This window comes from Melospiza melodia, chromosome 17 (genome assembly GCF_035770615.1).
Source record: "Melospiza melodia melodia isolate bMelMel2 chromosome 17, bMelMel2.pri, whole genome shotgun sequence".
Lineage (NCBI taxonomy): Eukaryota > Metazoa > Chordata > Aves > Passeriformes > Passerellidae > Melospiza > Melospiza melodia.
This window is the reverse complement of record NC_086210.1, coordinates 5,209,064-5,219,322: the sequence shown is the minus strand read 5'-3', so window position 1 is coordinate 5,219,322 and position 10,259 is coordinate 5,209,064. Positions and strand designations below refer to the sequence as shown.

Sequence of the window (10,259 nt, the reverse complement as noted above, 5' to 3'; positions counted from 1 at the left end):
ATCAGGTTTAGGACTTTCCCAACCAGACAGTCATGAACCACATATCCTGAACATGAAGTAGATATGAAAATAAAATAAAAAAGAAAACCCGGACATTTAACAAGGACCTTTTCCCCAGGACATCCAGGACTGCACTGAGCAGGTTCTGGGGCAGAACACATCCCACAGCTGGCCCAGGAGCCCCATGCAGTGCTGGGGGGTTCCTGACCCTCGGGCCCACTGAGGCTCTCCTGGGCCAGGGAGCTGCCTCAGCTGCCACAGCACTCGGGCACCACACAGGTGCCTCAGTCCCACCAGAGCACAGCCACCCACAAGAGGGTGAGACCCTTCTGCCACACACCAGGAGTGGAGAGGAACCTCCCAGGCCCCTTCACTGTCCCTTGGCACATTCATTTCAGCCTGACCCTCAAAGCCCTGCTCAGCAACATCCCCCACTAGAGTAGGATGTGTCCCTGGTCAAAGGAGGTCACCCCTCTGACCAAACTGATCCCAGCCCAAAGGCCAGGCCTTCAGCTGGGCTCTGGAAGGGGTTCTGCAGGCAATGTGTTCAGGGGAGAGATCTCCATTGGCCTCACTTCTCTAAGGGATAACACATCCTATCCCATCCCAAGGGTTCCCAGGATTATTATTGCAACAGCACATCATCAGAAGGGTAAAACTAACCTGTCTCATGACGGTCTAAACCAAGCTCAGATTCCCTATTAGTGGGTGAACAATCCAACGCTTGGTGAATTCTGCTTCACAATGATAGGAAAAGCTGACATCGAAGGATCAAAAAGCGATGTCGCTATGAACGCTTGGCCGCCACAAGCCAGTTATCCCTGTGGTAAGTTTTCTGACACCTCCTGCTTAAAACCCAAAAAAGCCAGAAGGATCATGAGGCCCCGCTTTCATGGTCTGTATTCGTACTGAAAATAAAGATCAAGCGAGCTTTTGCCCTTCTGCTCCACGGGAGGTTTCCGTCCTCCCTGAGCTCGCCTTAGGACACCTGTGTTACGCTTTGACAGGTGTACCGGCCCAGTCAAACTCCCCACCTGCCGCTGTCCCCCGAGCAGGTCGTGGCCGGCGCGCACCGGCCGCTTGGCGCCAGAAGCGAGAGCCCCCCTCGGGGTTCGCCCCCCCCCGCCTCACTGGGTAAGTGAAAAAACAATCAGAGTAGTGGTATTTCACTGATGGCCGGGACGCCGGTGGGCGGGTCGCCCCGCACCGCCGAGCGCGTGCCCGGCTTCCCACTTATTCTACACCTCTCATGTCTCTTCACAGCGCTAGACTAGAGTCAAGCTCAACAGGGTCTTTTTTCCCCGCTGATTCCGCCAAGCCCGTTCCCTTGGCTGTGGTTTCGCTCGATAGTAGGTAGGGACAGTGGGAATCTCGTTCATCCATTCATGTGCGTCACTAATTAGATGACGAGGCATTTGGCTATTTATTAAACACATACAAACTGTATATGTTCCTTTTCCAGGTTAAGTAAGGTGGCCCGTCCACCTGATGTCCAAATCAGAATTTTTAACCCAAATATGGGCTAAGACGCGGTTATGAGGGATGAACCCCTCCCACCCAAAACCGATTCCACTGTCCAGTGGACCCAGCCAAGGGGAGGGGCCTTGTTTATTTACAATGTATTTACAGATACAGTCGATCTAGCTTTGCTTACAAAAATATGTACAATATTGACAGAGGCGAAGAGTACTTTAGATGCTAGGGCCCTCGCGGTTCTCTCTAGCCTCGTTTTAGAGAGACCAAGGGTGGTCAGCACCTCAGTATTCTTGCCTAACCATTTGCCACAGGCTCCCATGGGGAAGCCAACATATTCAATTTCCTTTGCATTCGTCAATTGTTCGATCTGCTTATGAAGGCGCTGATATTTCTTGGCCTTTTCCGAGGCGGCTTCACTCAATGAGATTTCAGAGTGCTCGTACCTCACTGTCACGTCAACCACGACTGCTTTAGACCCTTTAACAAAGATCAAATCCAGTTTAAACAATTCGTTTGCCTCATTCCTAATGTGTGGCTCCTTGTCTACTGCCCAACACTCCCTCTTAGCCTCTTCACTAAGAGTTTCACAGATGGCGTTATGTCTCTTAATCCTGGCTTCCTGAGTGATGGCGCAGTTGCCGACAATGTGGGCCACGGTCTCATATCTAGCTCCACAATGTCGGCAGGATTGAACAACATTCTCCTGTCTACCCCTAGCCAGGAATTCCCTTGTCGGGTAGACATAGGCTCTTAATTGTAGGGCCGTGATTAATTTTCGGTGAGGTATGCCCCCAAACCACCTTATCCAGGCATTACTGATCTCATCATTTTCAAAATTTTCAATTCCATGACCCTGGGATACCAGGTGGATCCACTTTTGAAATTCTAATTTCCTCCAATTACACGGTTTTGGATAGCAAATTTTAGGAGCGGGTGCTTCCCATTCAAGCCGGGCTTCATCATCACCCCCCAACTCTACCGCCGGTAGAGGCTCCCAAATTGATGGGACGGACTCTTGTGTCCCCCCTGCTTTTAGCCACAATCTTTCAAATAACCGTTCCAGATGGATTTCCTTCAAATAATTCACAAGAGTCTCATCCAAAGACTGTGCCAGTCTATGCAGTCTTCTCGCCTGTATACTTGGAATGAGCGCCACCAATCTGATGAGACCTAAACCACCATCTTTGAAACTCGAGTACAAGATCGCATCACACGTACTTTGTGGAAGATGAAGCCATTCCTTGACCATATTACGAATCAACTGGTCAAGGGATTCGAGGAGGCCCACCTTAACCTCAGTATGGTCAGCCAAATATATCAGTCTCGGAATAGTATAAGTCCTGAGTATATCAACTTTCTGGAGAGGTTTTAAAGGCGAACGACCAATTCGATGGAGCCAAACAGTTAGCTTCTCTGATAATCTAGGGTCTGCGAAGCCAGTCCAGGGGTCTACCCATGTGCCAAGATATCTTTCTGAGGAACCTGGGTCGATCATGTTAAGAGGGGATCCGTTTATTACCCATGCGGGACAATCATTGATAGTATATGAGTCCCTTGTTGGCTTGATGTAAAAGCCAAAGTGTAAAAGTGACATTTTTCACCCTTCGTACTGAGGCCAGTAAGATTACAAAAGGCCTCCAGAATTTTGATGTTACAACACATGCCTTCCCAGGAATCACTCAGGAGCACTAGGTCATTGGCAAATGCCATGGCCGTAGTTTTCCAACCCCCATGATGGAAACCTTCACCTTCACGTTCAAGTTTACATAGAAGGGGGTCCATCGCTAAATTAAACAGCAGAGGTGACATAGGGTTGCCCTGTTTGACACCTGAGCGAATGTATATGGGGTCTGTTCTTCCCCTTCCAACGGAAATGTACGTCCTGACATCACGATACATTTCCCTCACTAAATCAATCACGTGTGAATCCACACCTCTCTGGACCAGACCCTCAAATACATGCTCATGACACACGGTGTCAAATGCCTTAGCGATGTCCACGAACACGACCCCCAGATGTTTGTGCTCTCCTTTTGCTGTTTTTACCACAAGTTGTAACAACTTGAGGTTCTCGGCACACCCTGATGCGCAAATAAAACCCCGTTGCCGGGGGTTAATGGGACAAGCTTTGGACAGCCTCGCCGTGGCGATCCTGGAAAATAGCCTAATCACCATTGAACCAATAGTGATAGGCCTCCAGTTATTGATATCACCAAGCTTCTCTACATCTGAAGACTTGGGTATCAAGACTGTCCTGCAGTCCCGCAGCGCATCTGGAATTGTACCGGTAATAAGCCAGAGGTTGAAGATCTCAGTCAACCGGGAAAATCTCGGGTCTTTTGCAATAATTTGACCCAGAGTAATCCCATCTGGCCCGGGAGCGGAGGTTTTACACATCTCTTTCAAGTTCTTATCCACCTCTTTCTCTGTAATTAGGGCCTCGAACACCACATTGTTCGTCTCCTTGTAAGGAGGGAAACCTAAGAGGCCACCAAATGTACCAGATGTATCCCATCTATTCTTAAAGTGATCGTGGACAACGCTCGATGGTACCTGGCACTGAATGGCTTCCGTGCTGTCCAAGATGATACGCGCGAGGCGCCTTCTATGTGACTTGAACAACAACTGAAATCGCAAGAATTTGCCCCTCTTGATAGCTCTTTTACACATCCAATTTGGTGTAGTCTTGGATGTTTTTTCGCCACGGGATGCCTCCTTTTTTCGACCCTTACAGATAGATTTGCTCTGGCTAGGCTCCCCCAGAATACCAAGAAACTCGTTATATACGTCATTCACCACACGACCTGGATCTTGCCCATCAACAATTTTCTCAAAGGCCTCCCGATACATGGTGAACTTTCCAACCGATAGTCCCGCTTTGATCATCTTGCGGTATTGGAGCTTTAACTGTCCCTCCTTTGGCAATTTAGCAGACTCGGGTGGATGTTCGATCCCCACGGCGCCTACTAGGCCTTCATGTTCTTCTGCGGAGGGACCTTTCACTAGACGGTGCCTTTTATCGCTTATCTGCTTTGCTGTCTTCATTGGAATATGCTCCGCTAAAGGTTGATTAATGTTCCTTTTACCGGTGTACTTGTCCACCAGTTGTATCAGGAGAGCCTCTTCCTCTTCAGTCCATACTTGTTTGTGGGCTCCTCGGGCCGATGACTCTTTAGGATGGGAAGCAATAATCCGCTCCTCATTCCGCACAAGAGGATGTCTTATCCTCTTGTGCTGACCCAGGCCAATCTTGGTGGCAAACCCTCGATGGCACACCTCACAGACCCAGTCACCTGTGGGAGCCACACACACCATTCCCTTGCAATGTGGGATGTGACACGAGATACTGTGGTATTTTAGATTTTGTTTACCACACTTCGCACATCTGAAAATGATCTTTCTCTGCCCGTGCACCCTTTTAAGATGATCAATCAGCCCCAGCATCCTAGTAAACCGGGTCTCACATTGAGGACAAGATGGCTGTTTGTCCGGCATCGATACGACCGGTGTTTTTGGCGTACTACCAATAGCTTTGGACCCGTAAGGAGCCTCGGGTGTTTTGGGCTCTTCAGTATCCCCCCTCCTACTTTCAGCCTCAGGTGCAGGTGTTCTGGGCTCTTCGAAACTTCCCTCTGCACTCACAGCCTCTTCCTGGGCCAGCCCCATAGGGGAGATCTCATATGGCTCAGGGAGTTGCCCCAGAAACTCCCAGACATCTGCATGATGTATACCATCTCCTTTGACAATTCCAGAGTTAACAAACTCTAGACTTACAAGATTGAACCCCTCTTCCCTGGGCAGAGAGGGCACAGATTTGGCATCATTGACCCTTAGATCTAATGGGTCAGTCTGAGTTGCAGTAGAGATGTAACGCAAAGCTAGAGATTGCACCATTATGTCAGTCCGCTAAGTTAAAGAAATGACCAGTCCAAGTGAGGGTAGAAATAGTCAGTAGTCGACCCTCTCTCGAGCTACCAACTTTTGTCCAACATCAACGGCCCGTGGACAAGGCACTGTGCAACAGCGAACAGGCTGCGGCAAACTCTTTGTTTCAGCAGATCGTGATACTACCATTGGGTGGCGAGCCCAACAATAGGGAGGGCTGGTAAATGCCCTCACTCACACTGGGGCAAAAGTTGACTTAGTTACCACAAGGGCATCCGGCAGGACCGCGAGGAGGTGCGACTTCTGCAGCTGAGCCCAGTTAGTAACTATTCTTAAGAGAGTCATAGTTACTCCCGCCGTTTACCCGCGCTTCATTGAATTTCTTCACTTTGACATTCAGAGCACTGGGCAGAAATCACATCGCGTCAACACCCGCCTCGGGCCTTCGCGATGCTTTGTTTTAATTAAACAGTCGGATTCCCCTGGTCCGCACCAGTTCTAAGCCGGCTGCTAGGCGCCAGCCGAGGCGGGGCGCCAGCCCAGGGACCCCCCCGGGGGACCCTCCCCTGCGCGAACCGCTCGGGGCGCTGGCTGCGGCAAGGCGGAGGGCGGGTGGGGGGGGGTGGGCGGCGCCTGCCGCAGCTGGGACGATCCACGGGAAGGGCCCGGCGCGCGTCCAGCTGCGGCGCGCGCCCAGCCCCGCTTCGCGCCCCAGCCCGACCGACCCAGCCCTTAGAGCCAATCCTTATCCCAAAATTATGGATCCGGCTTGCCGACTTCCCTTACCTACATTGTTCCAACATGCCAGAGGCTGTTCACCTTGGAGACCTGCTGCGGATATGGGTACGGCCCGGCGCGAGACTTACACCCTCTCCCCCGGATTTTCACGGGCCAGCGAGAACTCACCGGACGCCGCTGGAACCGCAACGCTTTCCAAGGCGCGGGCCCCTCTATCGGGGCGAACCCATTCCAGGGCGCCCGGCCCTTCACAAAGAAAAGAGAACTCTCCCCAGGGCTCCCGCCGGCTTCTCTGGGATCGGTTGCGTCACCGCACTGGGCGCCTCATGGCGCCCGTCTCTGCCACTCCGGATTCGGGGATCTGAACCCGACTCCCTTTCGATCAGCTGAGGGCAACAGAGGCCATTGCCCGCCCTTTCGGAACGGCGCTCGCCTATCGCTTAGGACTGACTGACCCATGTTCAACTGCTGTTCACAAGGAACCCTGCTCCACTTTGGCTTTCAAAGCTCTCATTTGAATATTTGCTACTACCACCAAGATCTGCACCTGCGGCGGCTCCACCCGGGCCCACGCCCCAGGCTTCGAGGCGCACTGCCGTGGCCCTCCTACTCGTCACGGCCTAGCCCCTGCGGGCATCGCACTGCCGGCGACGGCCGGGTATGGGCCCGATGCTCCAGCGCCATCCATTTTCAGGGCCAGTTGATTCGGCAGGTGAGTTGTTACACACTCCTTAGCGGATTCCGATTTTCATGGCCACCGTCCTGCTGTCTAGATCAACCAACACCATTTTTGGGCTCTGATGAGTGTCAGCATTGGGCGCCTTAACTCGGTGTTCGGTTCATCCCGCAGCGCCAGTTCTGCTTACCAAAAGTGGCCCACTGAGCATTCGCATTCCATGGCGCGGCTCCACGCCAGTGAGCCGGCCCCCTTACCCATTGAAAGTTTGAGAATAGGTTGAGATTGTTTCAGCTCCAAGGCCTCTAATCATTTGCTTTACCAGGCAAAACTGCCCATTGCCAAGTGCCAGCTATCCTGAGGGAAACTTCAGAGGGAACCAGCTACTAGATGGTTTGATTTGTCTTTCGCCCCTAGACCCGCGTCGGACGACGGATTTGCACGTCAGGACCACTACGGACCTCCACCAGAGTTTTCTCTGGCTTCGCCCTGCCCAGGCATAGCTCACCATCTTTCGGGTCCTAGCACGGACGCTCACGCTCCACCTTCCCGGCCCCGCGAAGGGGCGGTGGGTGAGATGGGCCGGTGGTGCGCCTGGGACTACCAGGCGCAACATGCGCCACGGGATCCCACCTCAGCCGGCGCGCGCCGGCCCTTACCTTCATTGTGCCGCGGGCTTTCGACAACGGCTCCTGACTCGCGCACGTGCTGCCTGTCAAGCTCATTCCTTGGTCTGTGTTTCAAGACGGGTCAGGTGGGTAGCCAACATCGCTGCGGACCCCGGGCACCCCAGCGTGGCCTGTGAGCCCAGCCCAGTGGCGCCGCGCGGTCGGGGCGCACTGAGCGCAGTCCGCCCCGGTTGACAGCAGGGCCGGGGGCCAGCGGGCCCAGCCCCTGCACCCCTGCGAGAAACGCTGTGCTTTGAGGACACTTACCCCCCGCGAGGGGAGAAGCGACGCCCCCCGCCACGGCGCTACCACGGATGGGGTTTGCCCAGGCGACGGAGGGGAGGCGGAGGCGAGGATCCGCCAAACCTGCGCCAGACGAATGAAACTTGCCGGGTTGAATCCTCCAGGCAGACTGCGCAGGCCCCACCCGTTTACCTCTTAACGGTTTCACACCCTCTTGAACTCTCTCTTCAAAGTTCTTTTCGACTTTCTCTTACGATTCTTGTTGGCTATCGGTCTCGTGCCAGTATTTAGCCTTAGATGAAGTTTACCATCCGGTTTAGGCTGCATTCCCAAGCAACCTGACTCTGAGAAGCCCCGGGCCCGGCGCGCTGGGGGGCCGCTACTGGCCTCACACCGTCTGCGGGCTGCGGCCTCGATCACAAGGATTTGGGTCCCCCAAGAGCGCCGCCCAGGAGGGGGGCTTCTGTACGTCACATGTCCCGTGCCCCACTGCGGGGGGAGATTCAGCCCTGGGCTTTTCCCTCTTTGCTCACCGTTACTGATGGAATCCTTGTTAGTTTCTTTTCCCTTGCTGACTAATTTGCTTAAATTCAGCGGCTCGCCATGTCTGATCTGAGGTTGCAAGGCCAAAGCTTGGCCACACCTCCCGGCCCATGCTGCTCCTAAAGAAGTGGCATGCCAACAGGCCAACAGCCAGCCAGCTTCTCCCACCTACTACTCTCACCTCCCTCCCCACTGGCTCCCATGCACCAGGGGAAAACAAAGCCAGAGGTAGAGAAGCAGAGAACGGAGTGCCCCATCCCAGAGACAAGAACCAAAAAGGGAGTGTGGCAGAGACAGCCCTGATGGGGGACCAGCCAAGTGGCGGCACGTGATGGCCTTGCTGGAGAGAGAGAAAAGCCATGGTGCTATTTGCACCCCGAGACCGCAACAGAAGAGGAGCAGGGCAGGCGAAGGGAGGAGGGGGTCAGAACCCCTGTCCCTGGCGCTCTCGCCTCACATGCACACGCAGCAGCACAGCACAGTACCCCCATGGTACCCACCCGCAGACAGCCGCCTGCGTGGCTGGGAGGCTACGGGTGAGGCCTGCACCTCATCTCCCTCTTGCCCCCTCTGTTCTCCCAGCCCACGGTGATGTTTTCAACGCTGTCTCTCACTCTCCTCATCTCCCACCACCACCATACTGCGGCATGGGTGCCCCAAGGACAAACTCTGCCCCAGTGGCTCACTCCAGGAGTGGGGAGCTATGGATCAGTCCCTGAGTCTGCATATAGGGGGATGAAGGCCCTGCGCGGCAACAATGACGATGACAGCCATGACGATGATGACGCCTGCTGGGTCACAGGGAAAAAATTGAGGCCGCCAAGGGAAAAGCATCCCTTGCCAAACCCCTGACCGCCTTCCCTCTGGGCACCAGCGAGCCAGCATCGTCTCCGCTGCTGAACACAGTCAACTGGCCTGCGAGGCGACGCCAGCCGCACCACTGTGGTGGCCCCCGGACGGCGACTGATCGTCAAGAAATGCTCAGACGGGCGTAGCCCCGGGAGGAACCCAGGGCCGCAAGTGCATTCAAAGTGTGGATGACCAATGTGTCCTGCAATTCATACTAATTCTTGCAGCTAGCTGCATTCTCCATTAACGCACAAGCCGTGTGATCCACCGCTAAGTGTTGTCTGGCTTTTGGCACCGATCCCGCACGCGTGGAGGGGCTGGGACCGCTCACATGAAGCGGCCCCTTTCTCTTGTGCTGAGGACGTGCAGGCGCGTGCCTGGCTTTGACCGTCCTTACTTGATAGTCAGGATTGCAGACATAGGAGATCCAGCCACACTGAACTGGAATTCTTCCTCAAACCTCCACACTATGGCAGCACTGAAGGAGATCTGAGCAGTCTGGGTCACACCTGGTGCACCGATGTCTTCCTCAGGCACAAACTTGAAGCAGAAGCCCACGTTGGCAGTTGAAGGTCTATAGGTGAAGGGAGCATCAATATCTCCTAGGTTAATCAGTTTCACCTGCAGCAGCAAGAAAGCAAAATGGAAATACATGTGGAATCTTCCCTTCTTGTGAGTTATTGTCTAATGACGCAATTAATACCCAGAAATAGCAGACGATGCTTTGAATGGCAAAAAAATACAACAGGACAAGTTCTGCCTTGAAGTTTTCATGCAAAGCAGCGGCAACTCCACAGAACTGGAGTCCACAACCCTGGGGTTATCCCATGGACACAGAGCTGTGCACCTCTGATCAGCATCACCAAGTTCATTCAGACCTGGCCCTGAGAGCAACGTGGGCTGATTGCAGCTGCGCAGGGAATCACCCCAGAGCTGCTGCTGCCCCAGTGAGCACAGCTCCAACAGCACCATCTACTCATTCACCTTTTCCCATGTCATGAAAACAATACATTGATTATGAGGCATCAGCATCAAAATGTATAGACAGCATCATCTTTTGGTAAGAAAACTCAGCATGTCTTTGCCTCCCACAGCCAAGCTTTTGGAAGTGTCTGGCATGATGTAGTGCCTCATTTTCTACCTCTTTCAGCTGCTCTCTCTTTGGATTTTGTTGCAAACTT

The 10,259-nt window shown here is 53.6% G+C and overlaps 2 pseudogenes; both read right to left on the bottom strand.

Moving 5' to 3' along the window:
• Positions 1-633: 633 nt before the first annotated feature.
• LOC134426165 (28S ribosomal RNA) lies at positions 634-8,307 on the bottom strand (annotated as a pseudogene).
• Positions 8,308-9,204: 897 nt separating this feature from the next.
• On the bottom strand, positions 9,205-9,357 carry LOC134426080 (5.8S ribosomal RNA; annotated as a pseudogene).
• Positions 9,358-10,259: the final 902 nt, after the last annotated feature.